General features: G+C 39.3%; 1 long non-coding RNA gene across 1 annotated transcript; it reads left to right on the forward strand.

The window, feature by feature from the left end:
- The first annotated feature begins 840 nt into the window (after positions 1-840).
- Positions 841-5,683, forward strand: LOC143663575 (uncharacterized). Its single transcript, XR_013166050.1, has 5 exons — positions 841-1,098; positions 2,875-2,933; positions 4,022-4,117; positions 4,956-5,095; positions 5,269-5,683. It is a non-coding gene; the product is annotated as an uncharacterized LOC143663575 (long non-coding RNA).
- The last annotated feature ends 10,586 nt before the right edge of the window (positions 5,684-16,269 follow it).

The raw sequence follows: 16,269 nt of genomic DNA on the forward strand, positions 1-16,269 counted from the left end.
TCACGATTGAGGTGTGTCCTGGCCTTCTAAAGCTCCTTGGCGTCCCTTGTTGCAGGTGAGGAATGGTACCTGTGTCCCAGTTGGGTATCTGTTGTGGGATGCTGGCCAACAATGGCAGAAAAGGAATTTTCTGGAAGGTGGCTCACAGAATGGACAAGAAAGTAGGACCAGGCTTTGAACCCAGGAGGCTACCACCATTGCCAACCTTAGACACTGATTTTAGTGCTAGACCGCGTCAGCCACCACCATGAATCCATGTCGCAGTTTCTATGACTTTGCAATGTTCAGACTCCTGGGTGGAAGTATCCTAGAACCTCTATGTTCTCTTTGGTAGTTGGGGACAAGAACAACAAAGGATTTCCGCCTTTTAACTTGTGTATTATCTATGGTTGGTCAACCGTTAGAAGACACAACTTAGTTCTGATGGGTTCACTAAATTCTGGTTAACTCTTGAGATCCTGGTACCAGAAGAATGCTCTGACCCAAAACAGGGGATTGCCTTAAATTAGGAAGGGGATTTAGATGCTAGGGAGCACGGAAAAAAAAAAGAAGACTGTTATACTGATGTGCTGGCAACTTGGATAGTGTCATATAATGAATTTTTTTCTAAACCAAGCCCTTTGCTCTGCCCTCCTCCAGCTTTTCTCCTGTGGGGTTCAAGCCTGCCCAAGTCTTATCATGCTTTGTACCTAAGCAGGTATATATGCTCCCTTCTGGTGCCTGGAGTTCTGCCATCAATTGCTCAACTTCAACCTCTTGTTTCAACATTGGGCCTCCATCCCCAGGGCCTCTTCCTGGCAGCAGTTCTTGGAGTCAAGTTTCCTTTCATGAAACTGCAAGTTGCCAATTAAACCAATCATAGATCTTAGAACTTGAAGAGAAATAACCTTTCATTGAAATTTTCTCTCTTGGTGCTTCCCTCTGAGGGTCTTCTCTCTAATCTCTGGATTTCGGAAGAGAACTAATGGAATCAGGGGATTCAGATTTGTTAACTGTGGGTGTAGGCAAGTAATCTGCCATTATAATTATAAGCCTGTTTCCTTATCTGAAAGATCAGAAGGAGTTGACCTTTAAGATTTCTTGAGCTGCTGAATCAAGGTGAGGTGATCTAACTTGAGTAACATTTTTTTCCCCTCTTTCTCTGGGGTCTTTGGCTTCTCTCTGGATCTTCCACATCCAATTCTTCCTGCACTATTTCCTTCTTTTTGTTCATTTGAACATGCCAGTTACAGAGCCATTATACAAATGGGAATTTTCCATTCTTGTCTCGAACCAGAGTCCTTCCAATTGCCCCAAGTCACTCAGCCTGAGAATTCTGATTTTTCTCGGATCACAAGAGAAATCAGAGGGGCTGAGCTCAGCATTTGATCCTCACCCTATAGTGTGGGAGTCAAATATTCTTGTCATTTTCTTGGTAAAAACCCAGATGATCCTGGTTACATTATGTTCCTTTTTGACAACATGAGCTGCAACTTTAAATTTGTATTTTTGCTCCTTGGTTCTACCAGGAAGAGGGAAAAAAGCCATACAAAGTGACCTTTTCATTTACATACCTATGGTTCCTCTTGCAGGTTTTTCCACTCTACCTTCCCTGTATTTGTTTCTCTAGGGTTTTCATTAAAAATAATAGCAATCATAATAATGGCTATTATTTATTGATAATTTGCCACGTACCAGGACCTGTGTAAGGTGCTGAATCTGTGTTATCTTCTGCAATCTTTTTTAATCTTTTTAAAAGATTAAAAAAATAAGCAAATGCTTTGGGGAAGTTGTCCTTGTCCTTAAAGGAAACACAAAAACTACTGTAATGGGAGCAACTGGGAGATTAATGTGCTTTTTTTTTTTCCCAGTAACATGACATTCTCCCTACTGGCTAAAGGAATTCTTTTGTCTGAGGAAAAGGGGGTGATCAGAACAGTTTTTTAAGGAATTCAAAGAGAAAGAAAGTTAGCATTCAGTTTTTGAGATTCAAAATAGGATTTCACAGCAAGACAATAATGCAAAGTTTTAGTTGAGAGAAAAGATTTTTCTAAATAACATTTACTTCCAGTTGGTCAAAATCATAGTGTTTTTCCCATGGGTCAGAGAAGATAACCTTGTATATGATTTAGGTTTAGTCAGGAACTTGGAGACAGAAATAAAGGAGCTGTAAAGCAGAGAGGTAGATGAGTTAACTGCTGCTTCTTATCCTAGGGGATTGTGGAAAGCCTGAAAGGAGGTGGGGTTAGGCCAGGGAAGTGTGAGGCATGTGCTGTGATGTCCCTTTGAAAGGCCTGTTTGACAAACAGACACATCGAGACAAGGTCTTCTTTGATGGAGAATTCCATTTAGGACTCTGGGAGGGGAATTCTGTTAGCAGGCTCTGCTGTAGGGCAGGACACAGGAAGAGGGTGGGTGGTCAAACATGATTAAAAAAGGGAGGGCTCCATGTCAGGAAGGGAGAGAACCTACCTTTCAGCCCCAAGGCTCCCTCCAATCTCATTTGAGAGCCCAGCCCACCCTGAGGCCCACAGCTCCAGGGTGGCAGATAGAGGATGGGGTGGAGCCCAGAGAGGTCCATAGCTGCAGAAGTAGCTGAGGTGAGGAGACAGGGAGTGGCTAGAGGGGTCTTAGCCCAGTTGCAGACATCAACAGTGGGTGTCAGCTGAAGCCTCTGGGACAAGCACCTACTAAAGGACACGCACAAAGCAAAGGTCTTTGCTCCTCCAGAGATGGCTGGATCATAGATCCAGATACCCACTTAGGGAGGAAGGGGGAAGAGCCAGCAGAAATAAAAAAGTCAGAGAACTATCCAAAGGGGCTAATTTAATTATCAAATTGAACTAAGGTTAAAGCAAGATTGGGCATTTACTTGTATTTCTCCTTTCTACCTAGAACAACAAATAAGATGACAACACAATGGAAATATTTTCTCTGCACATCCAAGTTGCATGGTGAGCATATTTAAGAAGTCCACCCTATAGAAACCAGTCTTTTTTATTTCAGGCCCAGTGATTTCGGCTTTTTAACTTTTCTTCTTATTTTACATTCTCAGTTCTAGTTGCTAACCCCTGGATAGTTTCCCAATTTTCTATATCTCTCTGAAATTCCAGAGTATGTTTTTCTCTTCCTCCTCAACATCAGCAACAAGAAAAAGGAGGGAAGCTCACCTTTCTTTGCTTTTGCTCAGATAATAGAATTGTGGACATGAGTGTCTCCTGGGTTAAAGAACATCATCTCTGGTATTTACCATGGGTGCACATTTTAAGGTGGTGGGACATTCCAAAGCTGGCACTCCTGTTCTGAGGATTTTTTTTTTTTTTTGATATATTGCCATCATTTAGCATGACAATGCAGCCATAGCAGATGGGACACTGAGCAGGGTGATATTAAATGAGGGCACATGAGCTCTCAAGTCATTTGCAGCTCTCACCTTTCCGCATCCAGACAGAAGAGTGACAGAGCCACACCAAGACGGTGGCTGGATTGGGGCTGGGTGGGTCATGTCCATTGCCCACTCAAGTCACATTTCAGTGACAGATGCTTCTTTCATACTGAAGCAGTGGGGGGTGAGAGGGTGGGGACGGGGTAAGTGGGAAAGTCTAAAAACTGAAACTTGATCTTGAAAGTTCATCACAGGATGAGCTGTGTAGGGAAAAACTTCAGGAAGTTTGTCATTTAGCAGAGACCTTCCAGCTGGGAGAGAGACAGAAACCCTGTGACTTGTCATCCAAAGGCTAGATCCTGTGAATATTCTCAATGAGCAATGCTTCCTACAAGCTGGAAACTAGCTCCTTAAGTGACAACTGGAGATTACTAATGGAAATTAGGCAATGTCCCAAAAGAAATTAGGCTCTGGGAAAACATGGGTTATGGAAAATGTGTCTTACATATAACTGTAAATTGTTTCATTATTGTTTCTCTCTCTCTCTCTCTCTCTCTCTCTCTCTCCTTCTTTCTTTTTCTCTCTTTCTTTCTTCTTTCCTTCTATCCCTCTTTCTCTCTCTCTCTTTCTCTCTTTCATGGAATTGAATCAAGATAGTCTGGGAATGAACCAGCATGGATTGTACCTTAGCATCCTGCTCCCAAAGACCCAGGTCGGAAGGAAAGCAGTCTTTCTCTTTGCTCAGTGTTTAAGGTACTTCATTCTTACCCATTACGTGCCTGCATTAAGGACATCAGGGCAACTAGAAATACTGGGCAGATCTAAAAGCATTAATAAGGTTTCACCCGCCCTCAGCAAATCCCTACATCCCCTCTAACTAGAAGACACAGCACTGACTTCATCCAAATATCCCTTTCTTTTACTTTATTATAATCTCCCCATTTGGAGAGAAAAGCCTTTGCCTCATTCCACCAGAGTCCATACAGGAGTTTTCTTTTGAAAGTGGAGATCTGTCTTGTCCCCTCTGCCTACTTGGGAGTCTAATCCCAGAAATGGTGCCAGAACCCTGAACAAATGTTGACATGTCTGTCATGATCTTTGCCCAAGATCACTTCTATTCTCTCCTCCAGGCAATATTTTGAGAGTGGTAGTTTTCCACATATCAGATCGTGCTGCCCAATGCCCTGTCCCCTCTTCTAATTCCATGGTTAGATAAACACCCCAGTTTGCTCCTTGTCCCAGAGCGTTGGAATGAGGTCAGCTCAAAAGGAGGGAGTGAACAAGGCTTCTCGGCTGTCAAAGGTCCTCACCATCTAGCATTGTGACAGCAAAAGCTAATACCTTAATCTCTTGCATTAGATGGGCAAGGCCTGAGTTGAGGCAAAGAATCTTGCTTGTCTTGGGAATGCTGGAGACAGAAGATGCTTCAGAGACCATCTGGCCCACAGTACTCAATTGAGGAAACTAAGACTGAAAAGATGAAAGACCTTGTACAAGGTCACACAGGCTGTTTTAATAATAGCAGTTGCTGCAGAATCTCTCTGGTTACCTACTGGGCAACACATTTTACCTCTCTTATGTCTCCTCACAGCAATTTTGCATGGTGAGTACTATTATCACTGAATTACAGAGAGGAAATGGAATCCCAGAGAAGTGAGGTGACCTGCTAAGGAGCCCCCAACTGAGCACAAAGCCAGGTTTCCCAATGTGCTCCCAGTACCATGCTCTAAGGTAAGACTCTATTTTGGGGAGGTAGGGCTATCAGAATGCTGGATTTTCCAGATTTAAAACTTGACTGGTGGGTTGCAACTGCTGTTTTGCATGTGACTGGTACAGTAAAGGGAAAAAAACACCTGGCCTCCCCAAGGTGAAAGGATTATACCCCTCAGCTCATCTTTCCACAGGCTTCTCCAAAGAGGCTGTAAAATGTTGACAAACGAGTTGAAGTTGGATCAGATGCCAGCCACTGGGCATTGACTTCCTGATTAACTGTGTATATCCCTGGCACTTACAGCTGAGGGCACAGAAAAGCAAAGAAGATGTTGGCCTTCTCATGGGGTGGCATGAAATGAGAGGCTCCAAGCGGCTCTGGGAGGTGGGACAGAGTTGTCTGTGTCCCTTCTCGTTCCTTCTCTCTCATTACTGCTTGGCATACCTTCCTTCTTTCAGGTCCCAACAGATTCCTGGCAGGTCCTACTCCATGCTAGAAACTTGTCCCAGTTCTCCCTTTCCCCACCCCATAATGTCATACCTGTCCCATTTGCCATTCTCTGCTCTTCAGGCTGATTGTTAAGCTGATGCATGAGATGTGCTCAGAATAAACCCTTGCTCCCTTTAAGTAACACATTTAATTTGTTTTTTTTAGGGGGGTGCATGGTCTGGGAATCAAACCCAGGTCTCCTGCATGGAAGGCGAGCATTCTACAACTGAACTACCCATGCACCCCACATTTTATTTTTAAAGGGCAGAATTGTCAAATTTCTGAGCAATCTTTCAAAAATTTATTTGGGGAACCAGGAGGGACTTAGAGAAGGGCCCACAAATGATGTCTGATTCCCCAGTTCTTAGGGTAGCCATGAGCTTGATACTCGGCTTCCCCTCCTCCAAAACCCTGGGTCAAGGTTTCCAATCTCTCGCCATGCAAAGTGCATAATAAGTGAAGCTTATTTGCATCTGTTTCCTCACAGCTGTACTGTATCTCACATGGGACTTCATACCTCCTGGGTTGTACCTTGGTCATCTTATCTTTTCCTGTGCATACAAAAATTGGAGTTATGCTTAAAGCTATGGCAAAATAATATTAAACTAGCATTTGAATACTTTTTATGGATCAGACTATGTATTTATTTCTATTCCTCACAACAACCTTGAGAGATTATGTTATCATCCCCTTTTATTGATGAGAACACTGAGATTAAGTGGCTTGCCCAAATTCTCACAGGAAGTAAGCCTGAGAGAAGTTGGTCTGAGCCCACTGCCCATCCTTTTTCCTTTCTGCTAGAAACTGTGTCCCTTAGCTCAAAGTGTGCCTCTAGTCCAGTATTGTACTGGAATTGTCTTGTACTGGCTCAAGAGAGCTGACTGTTCAATTTTCAGGAATTTTGCAAGCTGATTATTAAACACAGCCATTATTAAAAGCCAAATTATGTGAAGTTATAATTAAATAAATTATATTAAAACAAAGGTAATACATATTCAGAACTCACCACTATTATCTATACTTTTAAGGTTATTTATGTCCTGTACTTGTATGGTAGAAATACTTTACCATGCTGTGCTACTGCACATCTCTTCCCAACTCTGTACTCAGGGATGGCACATTGGTAGCTTCGATCAGCCATGGTGGGAGTAATTACACCAAAGAAATTGGCAAAATGCTACAAATCAAGGCTTTTTTTTCTTTCTGGAGAGTTGGTTGTTAACCATGTACCAGAAAACCATAGCTCTAACCCATTACCTCCTCATCACAGACACAAACATTTAAATCTTGGGGCTATAAGAACCACAGTAAATATGTAACTTAGTGGTCTCCAGGCTTAAAATAAAATATTTAGGAATAAATGTAACTAAAGAGCTGCAAGCCTTGTGCACTGAAAACTACAAAACATTGCTGAAAGAAATGAAAGAAGACCTAATAAATGAAAAGACATCCTGTATTCATTGATTCAAAGACTTAATATTGTTCAGATGGCCACATGTCCTAAAGCAACCTAGAGATTCAATGCACTTCCATCAAAATATCAATGGTATCTTTTTTTTTTAAATAGAAATGGAAAAGACAATTCTAAAATTCATATGGAATTACAAGGGACCCAGAATAACCAAAACAATCTTGAAAAAGAAGAACAAAGTTGGAGGACCCCCACTTTCTGTTTAAAAACTTACTACAAGGCTATAATTACCAAGGCAGTGTGGTACTATGTAAGGATAGACTTACAGATCATTGGGCTAGAATTGAGGATCCAGAAATAAACTCAAATATCTAAAAGGGTATCAAGACTATTCAACAGAGAAAGAGAAATCTTTTGACAATGGTGCTTGGCAACTAAATGACCACATGTAAAAATTGAAGTTAGGGCAGGCCACGGTGGCTCAGCAGGTAAGAATGCTTGTCTGCCAAGCCCGAGGACCCGGGTTCGATTCTCGGTGCCTGCCCATGTAAAAAAAATAAAAAATAAAAATAAAAATAAGAAATACAAAAATGAAGTTAGATCTCTGTCTCACACTATAAACAAAAGTAAACTCAAACTGGATAAAGACCTAAATGTAAGAACTACATTATAAATCTCTTAAGAAGAAAACATAAGGGTGAATCTCCATGACTTTGGATTTGGCAAAAGATTATTAGATATGATAAAAACACAAGCAACAAAGGAAAAAAATAGATAAATTGGACTCCAACAAAATTAAAAACATTTGTGCATCAAAAGACACCATCAAGAAACTGAAAGGCAACTTATAGAACAGGGGAAAATATTTATAAATCATATATACCATAAGGGACTAATATCCAGAAAATATAATGAACTCTCACAACTCAACAATAAAAAGACAAACAATACAATTAAAAAATGTACAAAGGACTGGAACAGACATTTCTCCAAAGAAGTTACACAAATGGACAATAAGCAAAGGTAAAGATGCTCAGCATCATTTGTCATTAGGAAAATGCAACTCAAAACCACAGCGAGATTCCACTTCACATCCACTAAAAGCTAAAGCACTCCCTGCCCCCCCAAACAACAAGTATTGGCAAGGATGTAGAGGAACTGGGACCTTTATACAATGTGGGTAAAAATGTAAAATGGTGCACCCACTGTGGGAAACAGTTTGATGTTTTCACAAGAAGTTAAACGTAGAGTTACCACATGACCCAGGAATTTCTTTTAGGTATACACTCAAAAGATTATAAAATATATGTCTGCACAAAAACTTGTCCATGAATATTCATAGCAGCATTATTTGTGATGGTAAAAAATAGAAATAACCCAAATGTTCATCAATAGTCGAATAAATAGACAAAAGTAGTATACCCATACAATGGGATATTATTTAGCCATAAGAAGGAATGAAGTTCTGATACACAATATGTATCTGCAATATGGCTGAACCTTGAAAACATATACTAAATGAAAGGAGCTAGAGGCAAGAGATCACATCTTGTATGATCTCATTTATAGGAAATGTCCAGAACAGGCATGTCCATAAAGACAGAAAGCAGATTAGTGGTTGCAGGGGCTGAGGGAAGAACACATGGAGAGGAGCTTCTTTTTGAGGTGATGTAAATATTTTGAAATTAGATAGTGTTGATGGTTGCACAACATTGTGAATGTAATAAAAGCCACTAAGTTGTACACTTGAAAGTGGTGAATTATATGTTAGGGAATTTTACCAGTTAAAAAAAAATAGAGGCTAAACTATCATTTTTTTCACTAATGGAGGAGGCTGAAAGACAGGTTGGTGTGAGAGCCAAATAGACCTGTTAAATGAGCTCCGAAATTAGGCAGAGTTAACAACCCAGTCACAGGAAACCCTGGGTGGAGTAAGACTGCCTAATCTAGGGGCTCATTTAGCAGGATTTAGGAGAGGGAAGAAAAGAGGGGAACGCTTTAAGCTGTTAGGTTCCTCCCAGGAGGGGAAGGGGAATTGCTTAGAATGCCTGGTTATACCCAAGCTTATCAATTATATGTGAAATTTTATCACTCCAGGAATGAAAAGTAAAAAGGACAGAGAGAGGGCCAGAATTATATTCATTGAACTTTCTATATGGAAGGAAACATCAGGAGAAGGGATGACATGCTTCTCACTAATAATAAAATCAGAAATATGCACTCAGATGTAAAAAAAAAAATCATTTTTAAATAAGTTTGCATCTTTATTTTGTGTTCTGAATTGGATTGCACCCCCTGTCTGCCAATGTTGAAGTTCTGGTCCCCAATACCTCAACATGTGCCCTTATTTGGAAATAGGGTCATTACAGATGGAATTAGAGGAGTTAAAATGAGGTCACACCGGAGGAGGGTGGATGATTTTTTTTCCTCATGCAAAAACATTTTTTAATTTGTACATTCAGTCTCTATCATTGTATGCTCTAGGCATTCCTAGTATACCATCTCATTCTTTATCGTCTAACTTTCCTTCTGGTTTCATTTGTGCCCCCAGCCTTCCTCCCTCTATCATTCTCACATTCAGCTTCTACATTCAGTGTATCAACATTATTGTATTACAGTTAGGGGGTATTATGCTATCCATTTCTGAATTTTTACAATCAGTCCTGTTGCACAATCTTCAGCTCCAATTACCCAATATCTACCTTATTTCTATTTCTTGAAGACCTCTGTTCTTAACTGAAATTCTCCAAGTTCATTCATTAATGCTAGTTCATATCACTGAGACCATACAGTATTTGTCCTTTTGTTTCTGGCTAGTCTCACTCAGCATAATGTCCTCAAGGTCCATCCATATTATTACATACTTCATAACTTTATCCTGTCTTACACTTGCGTAACATTCCATTGTATGTATATTCCACAGCTTGTTTAGCCACTCTTCTGTTGATGGACATTTAGGCTGTTTCCATCTCTTGGCAATTGTAAATAATGCTGCTATAAACATTGGTGTGCAAATGTCCTTGCCCTCATGTCCTCTGAGTAGATATCTAGCAATAGTATTGCTGGATCATATGGCAATCCTATACTTAGCTTCCTGAGGAACTGCCCAACTGCCTTCCACAGCAGTTGAAACATTTGACATTTCCACCAGCAGTGGATAAGTGTTCCTCTTTCTCCACATCCTCTCCTGCACTTGTTTTCTGTTTTATTGATAATGGCCATTCTGGTGGGTGTGAGATGATATCTTATTATGGTTTTGATTTGCATTTCCCTAATAACCAGGAAAGTTGAGCATCTTTTCATATGCCTTTTCACCATTTTTATTTCCTCTTCTGAGAGGTGTCTCTTTATGTCTTTTGGCCATTTTGTAACTGGATTGTTTATCTTTTTGTTGTTGAGTTGAACAATCTCTTTATATATTCTGGATACTAGACCTTTATCTGATATGTTGTTTCTAAATATTGTCTCCCATGTGTAGGCTGTCTTTTCACTTTCTTGACAAAGTTCTTTGATGCACTAAAGTGCTTAATTTTGAGGACTTCCCATGTATCTATTTCTTTCTTCAGTGCTCATGCTTTGGATGTAAGATCTATAAAACTGCCTCCTATTACACGATTTTTAAGATATTTCCTTAAATTTTCTTCTAAAAGTTTTGTGGTCTTAGATTTAATGTTTAGATCTTTCATCAATTTTGAGTTAATTTTTGTATAGGGTGTGATATATGGATCCTCTTTCATTTTTTGTATGTGGATATCCAGTTCTCCAGGCACCATTTGTTGAAGAAACTGTTCTGTCCCAGGTGAGTTGGCTTGACTGCCTTATCAAAGATCAATTGTCCATAGATGAGAGGGTCAATATCTGAACATTCTATTCTATTCCATTGGTCAGTATAACTATCTCTATGCCAGTACCATGCTGTTTTGACCACTGTAGCTTCGTAATAGGCTTCACAGTCAGACCACTGACTTCCTTTTTCTTTCTTAGGATACTTTTAGCTATTCAGGGCACCCTGCCCTTTCAGATAAATTTGGTTATTGGTTTTTCTATTCCTGAAAAGTAAGTTTTTTTGGGTTTTGATTGGTATTGCATTGAATCTATAAATCAATTTAAGTAGAATTGACATCTTAAGTGTGTTTAGTCTTCCAATTCATGAACATGGTATGCCCTTCCATTTATTTAGGTTTCCTGTGATTTCTTTTAGCAACTTCTTGTAGTTTTCTTTGTATAGGTCTTTTGCATTCTTAGTTAATTTATTCCTAAATATTTTATTTTTTGGTTGTAATTGTAAATGGAATTTTTTTCTTGATTTCCCCCTCAGATTGTTCATTGCCAGTGTATAGAAACTCTACAGAATTTTGAGTGTTGACCTTGTAACCTGCCACTTTTCTGTACTCATTTATTAGCTCTAGTAGTTTTGTTGTGGATTTTTCAGGGTTTTCAACATATAGTGTCATATCATCTGCAAACAGTGAGAGTTTTACTTCTTCTTTTCCAATTTTGATGCCTTGTGTTTCTTTTTCTTGTCTAATTGCTTTGGCTAGAACTTACAATACAATGCTGAATAACAATGGTGACAGTGGACATCTTTGTCTTGTTCCTGATTTTATGGGGAAAGTTTTCAGTTTCTCTCCATTGAGGATGATGTTAGCTGTGGGTTTTTCATATATTCCCTTTATCATTTTGAGGAAGTTCCCTTCTATTCCTATCCTTTGAAATGTTTTCAACAAGAAAAGATGTTGAATTTTGTCAGATGCTTTTCCTGCATCAATTGAGATGATTGTGTGATTTTTCTGCTTTGATTTGTTGATATGGTGCATTACATTAACTAATTTTCTTATATTTTGAACCATCTTTGCATACCTGGGATGAATCCTACTTGGTCATGGTGTATAATTCTTTTTAATGTGCTGTTGGATTTGATTTGCATGAATTTTGTTGAGGATTTTTGCATCTTTATTTATTAGAGAGATTGGTCTGTAGTTTTCTTTTTTTGTAATATCTTTGTCTGGCTTGGGTATGAGGGTGATGTTGGCTGCATAGAATGAGTTAGGTAGCTTTCCTTCCTCTTCAATTTTTTTGACATTTGAGCATTGTACTAATTCTTTCTTGAATGTTTGGTAGAATTCACATGTGAAGCCATCTGGTCCTGGTCTTTTCTTTTTTGTAGAGCATCTTAATGACTGATTCAATTTCTTTACTTGTGATTGGTTTGTTGAGGTCGTCTGTTTCTTTGAGTCAAAGTTGGTTGTTCATGCCTTTCTAGGAAGTTGTCCATTGAATCTACATTGTACAGTTGATTAGCATATTAGCATAAAGTTGTTCATAGTATCCTCTCATTATCCGCTTTATTTCTGAAGGGTCAGTGGTTATGTCTCCTATTCCATTTCTGATTTTATTTATTTGCATCCTCTCTTTTCTTCTGTTTGTCAACCTCACTAAGGTTACATCAATCTTACTGATTTTCTCATAGAGCCAACTTCTGGTTTTATTGATTTTCTCAATTTTTTTCATGTTCTCAATTTCATTTATTTCTGTTCTAATCGTTGTTATTTCTTTCCCTTTGCTTGTGTTGGGGTTAGTTTGCTGCTCTTTCTCTAGTTCTTCCGAGTGAACAGTTAATTCCTTGATTTTTGCTCTATCTTCTTTTTTTGATATAGGCATTTAGGGCAATAAGTTTCCCTCTTAGCACTGTGTTTGCTGCATCCCATAAATTTTGATATGTTGTATTTTAATTTTCATTTGCCTTGAGATATTTACTGTTTTCTCTTGTAATCTCTTCCTTGACCCTGTTTAAGAGTCTGTTGTTGAGCCTCCATATATTTGTGAATTTTCTGGCCCTCTGCCTATTATTGATTTCCAACTTTATTCCTTTGTGATCTGAGAAAGTGTTTTTGTATGATTTTAAATTCATTGAGACTTGCTTTGTGACTCAGCATATGGTCTATCCTTGAGAATGATCCAATGGCACTTGAGAAAAAGGTGTATCCTGCTGTTGTGGGGTGTAATGTTCTATAAAGGTGTGTTAAGTCTAGTTCGTTTATTGTATTATTCAAATTTTCTCTTTCTTTATTGATCCTCTGTCTAGATTTTCTGTTCATTGTTGAGAGTGGGGAATTGAAGTCTCCAACTATTATGGTAGATGTGTCTATTTCTCTTTTCAGTGTTTGCAATGTTTGCCTCATGTCTTTTGGAGCATTCTGGCTTGGTGAATAAATACTTATGATTGTTATGTCTTCTTGTTGAATTGTTCCTTAATACATATTGTCCTTCTTTATCTCTTTGAATTGTTTTACATTTGAAGTTTAATTTGTTGGATATTAGTATAGCTACTCCTGCTCTTTTCTGATTGTTAGTTGCATGAAATATCTTTTCCCTACTTTCACTTTCAACCTATGTTTATCCTTGGGTCTAAGATGCATTTCCTGTAGACAACATATAGATGGGTCCTATTTTTTAATCCATTCTGCCAGTCTATGTCTTTTCATTGGGGAGTTTAATCCATTAACATTTAGTGTTATTATTGTAAGGGCAGTACTTTCTTCAACCATTTTGCCTTTTGGATTTCATATGTCGTAACTAATTTTTCTTCTTTTTACCTTTACTGATAGTCTTCATTTCTACACACTTCTCCACACCTCTCTCTCCTGTCTTTTTGTTTCTGTCTCTAGTGCTCCCTTTAGTATTTCTTGCAGAGCTGGTCTCTTGGTCACAAATTCTCTCAGTGATTTTTGTCTGAAAATGTTTTAATTTCTCCCTCAATTTTGAAGGAAAATTTTGCTGGGTATAGAATTCTTGGTTGGCAGTTTTTCTCTTTTAGTATCTTAAATATATCATCCCACTGTTTTCTCACCACCATGGTTTCTGCTGAGACATCTACACATAGTCTTATTGGGCTTCCCTTGTATGTGATGGATTGCTTTTCTCTTGCTGCTTTCAAGATTCTCTCTTTCTCTTTGACATCTGACATTCTGATTAGTAAGAGTATTGGAGTATGTCTTTGGGTGTGTTCTGTTTGGGGTTTGCTGCACTTCTTAGATCTTTAATTTTAAGTCTTTCATAAGAGTTGAGAAATTTTCAGTAATAATTTCCTCCATTAGTTTTTCTTCTCCTTTTCCCTTCTCTTCTCCTTCTGGGACACTCACAACACATATATTCATGTGCTTCATTTTGTCATTCAATTCTCTGAGTCCCTGCTCATATTTTTCCATTCTTTTCCCTATATTTTCTTTTACTTGTCGGATTTCAGATGTCTCATCCTCCAGTTCATTAATCCTATCTTCTGCCTCTTGAAATCTAACATTGTAGGTTTCACTGTTTTTTTTTTTTTCATCTGTTCTACTGTGTCTTTCATTCCCGTAAGTTCTCTGATGTATTTTTTTTATTTCTTCTTTTTGTTCATCCCTTGCTTTTATATCCTCCCTCAATTCATTGATTTGATTTTTGATGAGATTTTCCATTCTGTTCAAACATCCTGAATTAATTGTTTCAACTCCTGTATCTCATTTGAATTGTTGGTTTGTTTCTTTGACTGGGCCATGTCTTCAATTTTCCTAGTTTGATTTGTTATTTTTTTGCTGGTGTCTAGACATTTAGCTTCCTTGATCAGTTTATTCTGGAGATTGTTTTCACTTTTGTACCTAGGATTTTCTTGCTGGATGACTTTGCCATCTATCTGTTCTTTGACATTCAGTTCAGCTTATTCTAAACCTCTAGCTTAGCTTTTGTTTAACAGATCAGACTTTTTCAGTTGTTATTTCTTGCCCTGCCTGTATATTGCCTTTTCTTTTTTTCCTTAGGAGGGTCTGTCTACTTAGGTATTATAGATCCCAGTCAGATTTTCCCATGCCAGACTGGCCTCCTCTCAGGAAGAGAGAAACTGCATCAGTTTCCCCTGAGGATGAGACCCAGCAGGTTGACAGACTTCCCTATGAAGCCTCTAGACCGTGTTTTTCCTGTCCTGTCCGGTATGTGGCTCTTGCCTGCCTGCAGGTCCCACCAGCTTAAAGTGATGCAGTATCCTTAACTTCAGCACACTCTCCCTACTGGGGGCTTGGTTGAGGCAGAGTAGAGTTTGTAGGCTGGCTTTAATTGCTTCAGTTTTCCAGACCCTGAGGTCTGAATTCCTCGAGGGAGCAATTCCACTTGAGCTGGACTCCACCCTTCACCTGGGGAAGGCATAGACTCCAGAGGAATTATTTCCCTTCACCTGGCCAACCTCTCTGCCTCTCAGACAAGCTTAATTCTGCCCTTGCCTGGGACAGTTGAGGCCTGTGATGCCTTGCAGCAGTATCCAAAGTGCAGTCAAATCATAGAAACACAGCCACAAAAAAAAAAAGAAAAAGAAAAACAAAAAAGTCCTTTTCAGAGCGGGACCTCTGTTTCTCAGGTTTGCCAAAAAGAGCTTAAGTTGGTACATTGCTCTGTGTATCTCCAGGTCCTATGTGCCCCCTCCTTTCCTTCAGGGCCCAGACCTTTTCAAGTATTTTGTTCTGTCCAATCTGAAAAACACCTCTTTTTTTTTTTCTTTTTCCTTCATCCCAGCTCCCTCTGTGCTGGGGCAAACCCCAGCAACCTCAGCTTTTACTCGAGGTCCAGATGAACTGGGGGTCTATTTTTAGCAGTCAGAATTTGTTAATTCCACAATTGGATCTTGGTTGAGTTCAGCTCCTTCTATTAGTGAAGTCTCTTTCCTGTGCTCTTTGGGAAGCAACCAGTTGGGGAGGGGCGCCGACCACTGTGGCTTGCGGGGCTCACGGTTCTGGGTGGGCTCACAGCCGATCCAGCTTGTTCAGACTGGTGTACATTGTGCATCTGGTCACTGATGTGGCCACAGCAGTTGTTCAGTTCTGTTCCCGGCTATTTACTAGCTGCTCTGGAAGACAAACCAAATTCCACACCTCAGTAAGCTGCCATCTTAGACCCCATATGACTGGTGTTCTTACACAAGGAGAGAATTTGGACATGGACAGAATAACAAAGGAGAATGCCATCAGATGCTAAAAGATGTACTCTTCTACACACTTTGAGGGAAGCATGACTCTGTCAACACCTTGATTTCAGATTTATAGCTTCCAGAACTTTAGGACAGCAAATTTCTGTTGCCTTGAGCCACCCAGTTTGTGGTTTTTCATTATGAGGAGCCCTGGCTAATTAAGAGAAGCCACAATAATAACAACCCCTGTTCTTGCAATTAAAGGCACCTCAGGTTCTTTTGTGGTATGATAATCTTTTAAATTAAAAAGTCCCTTTCCAGGAAATATTCTGTCAATTTAAAGTCCACTCCCTCTCTCTCTT

The sequence above is a fragment of the Tamandua tetradactyla genome, chromosome 19, assembly GCF_023851605.1.
Source record: "Tamandua tetradactyla isolate mTamTet1 chromosome 19, mTamTet1.pri, whole genome shotgun sequence".
NCBI classification, from domain to species: Eukaryota; Metazoa; Chordata; class Mammalia; order Pilosa; family Myrmecophagidae; genus Tamandua; species Tamandua tetradactyla.